Genomic DNA, 13,047 nt, shown 5'->3' on the forward strand with positions numbered 1-13,047 from the left:
GAGTTATGTTGTATAGCAAATTAAAATCGAACAGGACTAAGGTTACAACAGGCAGTTATGAAGCATGTAACGGTATGTTTACCATTTTCTTCTGTGGACTGTGATCTCTGAGTTTAGAGTTTATATATTTAAGTAGCAGGGGGTGTGTGGAGCTGAGGTGCAGAGGGCCTTGCCCCCCTGCCTATAGTTGGAGAAGAGAAATATGTTTTGTTATGTCATTGTGTTGGAATATTGTAAGTGTTGGTATATTTATATATATATATATATATATATATATATATATATATATATATATATATATAAGTTTAATATAAAAATGCAAGAACACATTTATTCGAGTACTGACTTACTCGAAAAAAAAAAAGTAAAAAATGAAAATATTATTTACGAAAAACAACAAAAGTAGTAATGTGGATAATTTGAAATTTGATATTATCAACATTACCCAGCATACCTTGCCTTCTGCTGATTTCCTAACAACATTTTGCAGGGCAGCAAGCCACCCTGCACCCTGCTTCTCATATATATACAAACTCCAAAACCGCACTACAGTGAGGAAAAGGGTAAATCTCCAGATCCCCACTGTAGTGCAATCTCCAATCAGAACATTGAACTCATATGGCTGAATGCACACTAGCATGCACTGTTGTGGATTCTAACATGTACGAATCGATGTTACAGAAACTTGGAACCATAATTTCGACATTTCAAGTTTCATGTAGCTGCCATACAACATTTTGATATATATATATATATATATATATATATATATATATATACACACACACACACACACACACACACACACACACACACACACACACACACACACAGACACAAAATAGTTGTCATAGTTACATGTGAGTAAATCCAGAATATAATTAAAAAAGTCAAGCATACCATTTCAGGATCAATAGTTTTCTGTGTTGATCAATCCAAAGAAATAGCAATCTTCTTCTGTGGTATCCACATACACAACTCTCCTCACCTTTAGGTTCCCTAGCTACATGGTTCCCTTTTTATAGTGTAGATTCAGGCCTGTGTGCATGGTGAAGATGCAAATGTGATGTGAACACATTAGAATTGCTGAATCCCAAATTCTTGGCTCTGTCTTGCAGGTGTAAACACAGTGCTGGGACTCCCTCAGTGTTTTTTGCTAATGGATTGCAACTGTGAATGATTACTGGTAGGGAGACGGAAAACCCAACAGCAATTCAGACTCTCTTACCTCCAGTGGGTATGTCAGCCAAGTTATGCTTACAAACTGTAGAAGTAATTGTATCAAGGTTTTAAATGTACAAAAGCAGAACACATTTCTCAGTTTCTGTTCATTAATATTAAAACTTATCTGCCTTTGTTAAAAACTGTAGATTATTTATATTTCATATTCTCATGCATTTTAAGGTCAAGGATACAAAATGCCTTACAGACTGCATGTCTCAAATTACTGGACAGATAAGAGAAGAATGGACACCATACAGAGATAAGACAGAGCTGCATTGCTTTAAACAATAGTCAAGTGCAAGGGCACAAGTGCCGTATGTATTGTTAATGCTGTGGATGATTTGGGACTTGCTTGTATGCACAATGATTTTCATTCCTATTGCAAAGCTGTTTCTGTGGCAAAGATGGCTAAGACACCCTTACTTTGTGTTTCAGGTTCACTGATATGAGAATTCAAACCCAGGCTTGTGCTGAAATCTTTCATGTGCTTTAACATTTATTTTGTAATGCTGCTTATTTTCTTTTAACAATATTTGCACAGCAAGCAGCATAGCACAGACACTGGAAATGGATGCATACAATAAATATCATGTAGTCTACTTCTATGATAACCAATACATAAACTACACTTGTGAATCACATCTGTGTGTGTAGCACATCTGCTAAGCATAGTGATCCTCACAGTGTATACTGTACTATCTGTAGATCTTTCAGTTCATGTCCCACACTTGTTTTTTTAAGGATAAAACCTAATAAGCACTGCTCACAAAGATAAAACAAGGTGAGTTTTGCTTGTCAGGTTTAAACATCACTTACCTTTGAGTAAACATGGACTAATGGCCCACACACACACAAGCAGACAGAACACCTGTAGACAGGACCCAGACATTCTTGATTTCAAAAAGGATATGTTGTTGCTTCTTTTGCTTTACATCACACAAACCCACTAAGCAGCATTGCATGTAGGTTAGCAACCTTCCTCAACACCTCCAGAACTAGAACAGCAGCAGAGAGGAAGCAGACAGTAGAAAAATTCAAAATGGATACATTCTATCAAGTATGTTGGGTGCTGCGCAAACATGCTAAGTGGCACTATGCAGCAGTTACTGCAAAGAGGATTATAATGAAAATGAAAAGCATAGCTGAAATGTACTTGTGGATATTAAAAGGATTTCAGAGTGCATTTACTCTACCCTGGCTTCCAGTGATTTTTTATTTCTTATTGAATATGAATATTTTCATCTCTTTTTGAACTATTCTTGTGGCAGCAGGTATAATTGCAGGACTACCATACAGATGATCCTGAGTTCTAATACAGCAAATTCCAAATATTTTTACTGTTGTTCCAATTTACTCTATATTAAAATTCACATGAAAAAATATTATACACTCCCAATTTTGTAAGGGTTGTATGCTCAATTTTAATAAACACATAGAAAATTTAACATAACTATAAATAACAATAAGTATGCATATCGGGTCTGTATTAAATTATCGAAGTTTCAAAACTTCGAATCTGATATGGTCGACACCATATAATCAAAGTGTTGAAACATTGAAAATGTAATAAAACACAACAACCTACAAAAATAAACCATTTCAATGGTCTAAGCAGGGGGCAAGCCACCCTGCACCCCCCATTACTTAAATATACCAACTCTAAGATCGCACTACAGTACAGAAAAGGGAAATATTCCCTTTCTGCGCTGTACAGAGATCTCCGTTAAAAGATTTGATGTTTCAAAACTTCAACCATAAGGTATCGATCATATCAGATTCAAAGTTTTGAAACTTCGATCTTCTGATATAGACCCTGAATATCAGTGGAACTCCTATGAATTATTTGTGTGACTGAGCATATACTGACTATTATGCTTCTGTAACTATAATTTGTTATCTGGCCTTGGATGGCCTTAAGACTTCAATAATATTCATACATACATGAATGTATAAACCAGGACCTAATCAAATCACACACATATATGGTTAACCTCTCATTCTGTCATGTGTACTTATATATAATTCATGAGTATGTCTGAGAAGCAATTCTTCTGTGGCAAGGATGAAAAATCACCACCATGGAAGAAAATGTTTCATCTATTATGCATAGATTTGACTCCCACGTTGTAAAAATTAATTTTATCAGTGTGTAAAGGTTGCTCAAAAATGTGTCATGCCATAAAATGCATGCACCCATTACATGTTTGCAAAATTAAATCACCTAACAGATACAGCAGCAAACAGCCCTCAAATAAATGCCAAGTGTCAAATTAAACTTCCAGTTTCACAATCTGCTTTCCTCTCTGTTTGGCACTATTGGTCTCCCCTTAACGTCATGCAAACATGGTTGGCATCGTTGTTTGGGATTGCATACTAACAGTAAATGTGATAACACCCATTGCTGGGAAATAACTTTCAACTATTGCTGTTTTCCCTGGTCAGACACATCTAGTGGTATAAGGGAAGGTGCCCAATTTAGGGCACAGATGTCAGTTTTGAAGAGTCCATAATCATCATCAGGCACTTTGTAAAGCATCACAGCCAAAGGCTGCTGCAGGGGGACTATACTGGCTCTTAATACAAGTCTGAGTCATGGAATGGTCTGGCTGAGGCTGTCTCCTATGCAATTGGCATTCCACGTATGGAAGAACAAGAACAATATAGGCATCATTTTAATGACCTGAAAATGTGCAAGCAAGATACATTCTACCAGTGGCTGAATAAGTTCAGAACTGCTGACATCCCACAGTTGTGTAAGTACACTGATAAAGAGATTTTGTAGTGGATAAAAAGCTTCATATAGGCAATACTGGTATGCATAACAATCTCTTTTTCTCTTCTCTTTATTCCACAGCCAACCAAGAAAGTATGGTGAATAGAGAGAATGAGGGAAGCAAGGAGTATGTATGCAGCACAACATAACTATTATTTTAGTTAAAGTATTGCTCTTTAAACAGTAGTAGGAAATTAAGCATGCATATCCTAACTTTAGAAGCAAGCATGCATGCTTCAGTCTGTAGCACAAGCCAGCTGTAGGACTCAAGTGTGATACTGCAGTCAGACATCGTGAGTTCAAATACCACAATAAGTAAAATCCTTTAAAATGTTACATAATTTTATTTCAACAGAAGTAATATAAATGCTCTGCTGTTAACTTAATCTGTGTAATTTGGCCAGGCATATGTGCAATACATGCGCATTGCAAGGATTACTTTGAGAAATCATTAGTTATAGTTTGTAGTTGTCAAGAAGTATACCTAAATGTAAAAGTACAGATGAATATAAAATACTTTATTATAGTGATAATGCATTGTATGTCACATATGATGGTAGTAATTATCTGTTTTTTTCTTTTATCCCAACTCTTATCTCTTTCTTTTTTATTTTTCTAAGTGTCACCTAAACATTGCCATGTCATCTATCTCTGACAAATCACAAAATGCTTTAAAGCACAGGAAGGTAGGCCAGCCCTGGAGGCTGAGCCTCACCCCATTCCACTGGAGCCTGCACCAACACCCAGCACATCTGGGACCCAACCTGGCAGCACTGCTTCTGTTGTCCCTACACTACCTGCACCCTCAAGTAGCACTACCCCAGCAGCTGGTGCTGTGGTACTCTCTAGGAGTACTGGTGGAGGTGGAGATTATATCACCTGTCAGAAGTTGCCAGGCTTGGTGAGTAGGGTTGGTCATAGCACTATTGGCATACACCTGTGCTGGATGGAGAGAACGGTCTCTTTTATGGTCCAGAGGAGAAGACATCAAGCACTCCATCAGCCAGTGGAGTAATGGGACAGTGATGACAGTCCTGTGGGTGAGGACTAGATTTTCACTGTCCCCATGATCGATGAGCATGGGCATCTGTTGTCAACTCCATAACCCCAATCATGGTGTCCTGCAACCTGCCATGCCCCTCACCATCCCTGTGTCTTGTCTTGTTTGTCCTGTTCATTTACATCTGCTTCCTCACCTACCCTACTTACCTGACCCAAAAATACTTACATCCCTTACCCAACATTCTTCTCTTACTGAAGTAAAAAAAAATGGCCACCTGCCCCTCCCAAAAAAAATTGTTTCATACATACCTCTTCACTTTACACACATCCTCTTGGCACACTTGATTTTGTCATATTGGCTGTACAACATGTATTCATTGTTGTCATCCCTCTTTGTTGAGGTGACAGTCTAAATTTTAGCTAATATTCTGTGTGCATTTTCATTTTACACTGTTGAAAAAGTGGACATTTATGGTCCTTTCCTACCTCCCTCCTGCACATTCCTATATTGCTTTCCCTTTGTTCTTCTCCCATCTTGCTCCCTATTTCACCACTTTCCTATCTACCACATTTTAACACCTTTAATCTGATCAAAAATAAAATCACACACCACACACCCCACACATAAGAAGAAAAAAAAACAATCCCTTCACTTTCTGTCCTCTCTGTTTGTGCAGTTTGGCATTGTGCACCAATCCTAAGTGATGATGAACATCTCTTCAATGGTGCAGTTACCTCCATGAAATGCTGCTTAAACAAGCTGCTCTAAAGGCAACATTCATTGAATGTATAATAAAGAATTATATCATTGTATTATAAATACATATTTAAAACTATTAGATACACCTGGATTCAAACCATATATCATCTGGGCTAAAAAAGAAATCTGTTAATGCATTTACACCTGCTGCCACAGAGTCACTGAGGGAGAAGGTGCATTTCTTAGACACAGTACTATCCACAATTTTATCCATGAAGCAGATGCTCATGTTTGCTCATCGATTAGCTCTGCACAAATGGGGAAAGTAGCATAAATGTGTATCTCGCATGCACACTTTGCCATCAATCACACAAAACAGCTGCTCGTAGGTGTTTCTGTCCTCTCTGTTTGTGCAGTTTGGCATTGTGCACCAATCCTAAGCGATGATGAACATCTCTTCAATGGTGCAGTTACCTCCATGAAATGCTGCTTAAACAAGCTGCTCTAAAGGCAACATTCGTTGAATGTATAATAAAGAATTATATCATTGTATTATAAATACATATTTAAAACTATTAGATACACCTGGATTCAAACCATATATCATCTGGGCTAAAAAAGAAATCTGTTAATGCATTTACACCTGCTGCCACAGAGTCACTGAGGGAGAAGGTGCATTTCTTAGACACAGTACTATCCACAATTTTATCCGTGAAGCAGATGCTCATGTTTGCTCATCGATTAGCTCTGCACAAATGGGGAAAGTAGCATAAATGTGTATCTCGCATGCACACTTTGCCATCAATCACCCAAAACAGCTGCTTGTAGGTGTGCTATGGAAATTGCACAATAGCATGAATAGCTGATGCTTACTGTCCATTTAGTCTGCATCCTATGAAAGTACATGTAAAAACACGAACAAAAGGAAGGCACTTTTCAGGGAAGGAACACATATTTGCACTGTAGTCGTATGTTACCTGTACCCACACACTTGAAACTTGGTCTCTCAGTACTTGTTCCCAAATACATCAACTACACTTAAGAAATAAGTAAAAAATGCTTTCTCATATATCATGTACATCTTTATATTGACAATATATATTCACATTGTCCAGTACTTGTAGTAATGTGGACAGCTGTTTGCATATAGTTCACAAAGCTGTCTTTTTAAGGTATACCTGCACATTGGAAACATAACAGCAAATGCTACACTTTGTACACTCATCAATCTGGTAACATATATATCTCTCATATCTTGACAGTTTTACATGGCTAGCCATCCATTTTAGATGGGCCTCCCAGCATCTTCTGTCAAACATCAAATGCTTATGTCATCCACTATAAATTGTTGTCAGCATTATTAAATTTAGACGTGTGCCACGGTGCTTGTATTAAATATTGAGTTCTCTAGTTAGTGTATCTAGTTAGGTAGGGGTTGTAATCTCACTGCACTCACTGTTGTGAGTGTGTTTGGTTGAAAGAGTACAACTATGTATTTTGCAGTCATCAGTACAATTCCATGGAGTACCAATATTTTGACAGTTGTACATGCCTACAATTCCATTTCTTTCAGGCTTCCCAACATCTTCTTTCAAACATTCAATCCTGATGTCATCCACTATAAATTGTCCTGCAGCATTGTAAATGTCACACTTGTCCTGTGGCACTTACATTAACTACTGAGTTCCCTAGTTGGTGTACTTAGTTGGAAGGAGTTCTTAACTCACTACAGTCAAATGCTGTGTGTGTGTGTGTGTGTGTGTGTGTGTGTGTGTGTGTGTGTGTGTGTGTGTGTGTGTGTGTGTATGTGTGTGTGTGTGCGAGCATGTGTGTTTGCGTGTGTCTCTGTCTAGTCAGAAGATCATAACTGTGTATCCTTCAGTCATTAGTACAATCCCATAAAATACTGATTTTTTTGAAGGTTGTACATGCCTACACATCCATTTAATGCAGGTCTCATAACATCAGTTCTCAAACATCTAAAGGTGATGTCAGCCACTATGAATTGTCCTACACCATGAGAAAAGTCAGACTTTTTCCATGGTATTTGTGTTAAGTACTGTACTATGTAAATAGATAGGTAGGGGTTCTATGCTCACTATGGTCAATTGGTATATCTGTGTGTGTGTTGATATTTACACCAGCATGTTAGAAAGTGCTAATACCATCTTCTTCTCAGCATACACTGTTCATGTTGTCACCTATAAAGTGTTGTTGGACACTATAAAAGTCAGACTTATGCTGTGGTGCTTGCATTAAGTACTGTGTTCTCCAGTTTGTGTACTACTTAGTCAGGTAGGGGTCCTGTTATCACTGCAGTTAACTTGTGTGTGTGTGTGTGTGTGTGTGTGTGTGTGTGTGTGTGTGTGTGTGTGTGTGTGTGTGTGTGTGTGTGTTTGTGTGTGTGTGTGCTCATTCAGTTAGTTGACATTCAAGTAACTATTTTATACGAGCATGAGGGACTCTTCTATTACCATCTTCTTCTCACCAGACACTAATGATGTTATCGGCTATAAGGTGTTGTTGGATCTACCAGACACAGTCAACACAGCCATGAGATAGCCTATTGTTCCAACAGAAGTGTCTATAGCAGTATGCCTCCTTCTGACTCTAGAGGACCATCACCTGATGCATGGAGTTATACACCCATTCTGACTCTCCTCATCACTGAGGTAGGTCAATGAGTCATCATGGACCTTCTTTAAAAGGAAACAGGTAATATCCCGACTGTGTACTAAATTTATGTTTGATTTGTTTAGGCTACATCATGTCTGGTACAACTGTTCACTGTCTTCAAGAGAGTTGCCAAGGGCATGCATGAGGTTACCAAGGGCATGCATGATGACAACACTATTATCCTGTGTAACTAGACCTGGCCAAGGCATTTCACACAAATCAACAGTCGGGTATTACAGAGAAACTGTTCCAAGTGGCCATAAACACCTACATTACCAAATGTGTAGAGAATATATATTTATATATACATCCATATGAAGAAAAAGTTAAAGATTTTTGTCCATCCCTCTGTAATTCATTGATCTGGATTTAACTTAAAATATCTGAGTAACTATCTAAAGAAGGTGTAACTCTTTGACTTTAATCTATGCATAGGTGCATTCACAGAAGTTCTCCTTTCTTTTTCCATTATCTTTTTAACTAATTAGGATAGGGCAATTAAAACTTGCTATTTCTACTTTAGTCAATGAATAAGGAACATGTGGCATTTCTAGACAAACAAAAATCCCATGACCACTCTGTTTAACAAGGACCAGAGATACTATTATATCAGCTTGTCTCCATCACAGACCCATAGCATATGAAACATTTGTGCATCTACTTCCCTTCATTTCTAGCATTTATTCTGTGTCATTCTTAGCTATTGTATAAAGTCTGCTAGATGTCATATACCAAGATGTAACATTCCTATTTGTTGATCCTGCAAGTTTATCCACATCTAGATCAACCCATATTTTCTCCATTGTTTTTACCATTGTGTTGAGGATATTTTGAGCTCTTTCTAATTTTTTCCACCTTACCTGCAGTTTGTATATCAACCTCTCTTTCATTATATGATATAAATCTTGGTAGATAGCTCCAGTACATTTTTTCTAAATACTGGTCTTTTTTCCAGGGTGCACCACTCCCACCTCTCCCCTAAAATATCCTAGTCCAATCTTTGTGACATGATGCTAACTGCACAAATGTAAATGATTGGGCTGTGTGTGTGCTGTATTAGTCTCAGATCTCCTGAAAAGATTCATATCACAGTCTGTCTACTCTGTGCCCATTCTTGTCATTTAACAATTGTTCCCAGTTAAGGATGCCATAGGGTTCTCATAACCTCCCACCTGCTACCTTAATCAGTCAGTAGAGGTGAGGGTAATCCCATAGTTTTTAAATAATTCCTGCTCTCCATTTCAAGTCACCAATATGTACTAATCTCATCTTCCATAACATTATTACGTGGTAAAACAGTCCATCTTCAACACCTACATTTATCCCTATCTATTGCCATCCTTTTTTGATATCTTGAGTTTGACCCCCTAACCAATTTAACCAGATTAAACACTAGGGAATAGCTTGGTATGTGGGCAACCCCCTGAATCTAACTGATACAAGATTTTTGTTTAATATGTTTATGCCTAGTTTTAGTAAGTATGTAGCATTCTATCATAACTTGTAGATCTCAAAGCCTTGTGTTATTTGCCCCCATTGGAATGTTCCTAATTAAATAATGTACTATGAGCACCATTATGGTATTAACAATATTGATTCTACTAATCAAACAGCTCAGACATATTTTTCCAGACATCAAAATCTGTTTAAACCTGTATTTGGTCAGCTATATGTTCTGAAAAATACTACTTCCTATAAAGTAAATGTAAACCACTTGCACACACTGCTATGCAAATAGAAAACACTACATACAACAGCACATACACCAGTACCTCAGTAAATAAGCCACTAAGGCAAAACACCTCAAAACCTAATATCTTGGTCATAGACAATTCCATATTGAGACACACAGATGTCTCCCTTACCATGCTGAACAAGGAGACAATCATGGTCAGCTGCCTGTCAAATGCTATGATCCATCAAATCACATATGCACTTAAGTTACTAAACAAGTACTGTTATGACTCTGTCATAGTCCATGTTGGGGTGAATGGCTTGAGTTGTACCTCTCTAGACTATATGAATAGAGACATGACTGAACTCTCACATTATGTGTCTCAGGCAGGAATGACTCTAGCCCTAAGGAGCATTCTACCTTCAACCAGGATGATGCCACACTATAACCAGAAAATGATTGACTTCAACAATTGGCTTAGCTTGTGGTGTCATTCCAGGGGGATCCAGTATTTGTCAGCCTGGGAAGACATGGTCAACAGGCCATGTTACTTTACCAGAGATGGTCTGCATCAGTCTTCTTAAGGCTTTCAAATACTGTTAAAGGTGCTTGCCTCCCTCATAGTGTTTTTTTTAGAAAATGGTAAAACAGTGTCCCCCATGTAATAAAATCCACTTGAAACAAACTCCAGATTCTGCTGCTTAATTCTAAGAGTCTAAACATGAAACTGCACTCCCTGGTAGAACTCCTGATCTTGGAATATGCAGACACCTGTGCAGTCACTGAGACATAGTTCAAGGCCACAGAGACCACTCCAGTTGTGCAAGTCTACAATGCCTTCCACATATTCAGACCTCAAAATAAGCATGAAAGAACCAAAGGTGCAGGTGTATCCATCTTCATTAAAGCCAAGTGCACCTTGAGACTGGTCAAACTGTACAACTCTCTTGAACTACTTCATGTCCAATTAACTATAGGCAAAATACTCTACCACATCATTTCTAGCTATAGGTCCCCCACCATGAACCAAGAAAAGCATACTGCCTACCTGGACTTACTGGAGTAACTTGTCATACAGCCCAAAACCTTAGTCATTGGAGATTTCAACTATCCTTCCATCATCTTGGTGACATACATGAGCATGAACATGCTTGCCCAGATGTTCCTGTACTATGTCAATACTAATGTGATGGATCAGATAGTCTGCAACCCTACAAAGGGCTCAAATGTCCTAAACATAGTACTCATCAATATGAGGAATCACTGCACACCCTCCTGTGAAGTGCCCTCCCTGGTAAGTCTGGACCGTAATTTAGTCTTGTTCAAAGTAACTATTGAACCTATCACCACCACAGGAGGAAAAAACTGAAAAAAATTTTCCAAAGCAAACTACAGCCTACTAAGCGATGGTATAAAATGTTTTATACCCCCCTGCAATCACAGACAACAATGACTCCTATGCAGAGGTGTACACAAATACTTTGTGTAAACACTTTAGCAACTGTATAGACTCAGTTGTGTCCAACTTGATTAAAACCAGGTCCTCCTGAAAAAAACAAACCACCCTTGTGGACCTCAAGTATAAATAGATTATATAACAAAAGGAAGAAATTAATGTCTAAGAAACACTGGGAATTGACTCAGCATGGGAAAACTCCTTCCCCAGCTTGAACAAGCAAATCAGTAATCTTGTAAAGTCCTCTAAAGCTAATTATGAATGTAAAATAGCATCCCTATCTAAGGAAAATTACAAGGCATTCTTTAACTACATCCAAAATCTAAAAAAGAATGCTCAGCTATGTATTGAAGTGGTAGTAGATGATACCACTCATACTATACTGGAGGAAATTGCCAATCTCCTAGCTAACAGATTTGTCACAAATATCATCCCCCTGTCCCCACCAGCCATACCTCAAAGCATACCTGACATGAGTCTTCTGCCTAGTATCTCTAGAGATCAGGTTATATCTGCACTCTCCAAGGCCAAAAGCATGGCCACAATGGGACCAGATAACATTCAATTGAAAGCAAAGATGGCCAGCACTCAACATGTGACGTTACTTTTTTTGTATTGAAGCAGAAAAATAAATCTCATCAAAAGATCATTATTTTTCTACCTCAATAAAAACCTTAACCTCACATGTTGACTGCTGGCCATCTTGGTTTTCAATTGGATTTAATTTTGGCCATGGCACCTTGCCATACGTGCAGAAGCTCTGTTTTGAGGATTATCAGATAACATCTGAGGTTGCTTATTAAGCAATCTAAAACAGGACCTAGTAGACCCACTTTACTTTCTCTTTAACCATATCCTGACAACTGGCTTTGTTCCAGTAGAGCAGAGAACATCAACAGTAATTCCCTTGTACAATGAGGGGCCTTCAACCACCTCTGGAAACTTTAGACCCATATGTCTAACAGCATCATCTGCAAAGCCATGGAAAGAATCTTTATGGACATTATCAATCAACAAGGACATAGGTGACCTTCAAACTCTGGACCAAACCCAGTTTGGCTATGTTAAGGGTAGAGCATGCTTATTAAACCTAGTAGATGTCTTTAGGAAAGTCAACAAAGACCTGGATGAAGGTAAGATAGTGCATACTGCCTATCTTAACCTATCCAAGGCTTTTGACACAGTCCCCCACTCAGGTATCATTGAGAAACTCTCCTAGCAGGGGATTATTGACAGGAAACTGTGGAAACTCTAATGCCATTAATGTTGAGGAGTGATAGGCCAGTGAGTTCTCATATGACAGAGCAATGGGTGGCACAGGATGAAATTGAAAAGAATGTGTCACAGGAAGATGTAATAAAACTTTCTATGGAATGCCCGCAGGAAATGGAAAACAAAAAATGCATCCTCAGTTTAGAAGAAACCAAGCTAAGAAAAGAGTTGCTTGATGTAATAGAGATAGATAGACATATTAAGATCAATGAAAGAAATAGACTGCAGAAGGTCAATAAAACTCTAAAAGTCAGAAGTTTGATAAAGCA

The sequence above is a fragment of the Protopterus annectens genome, chromosome 1.part0, assembly GCF_019279795.1.
Source record: "Protopterus annectens isolate FY-2018-M chromosome 1.part0, PAN1.0, whole genome shotgun sequence".
Lineage (NCBI taxonomy): Eukaryota > Metazoa > Chordata > Ceratodontiformes > Protopteridae > Protopterus > Protopterus annectens.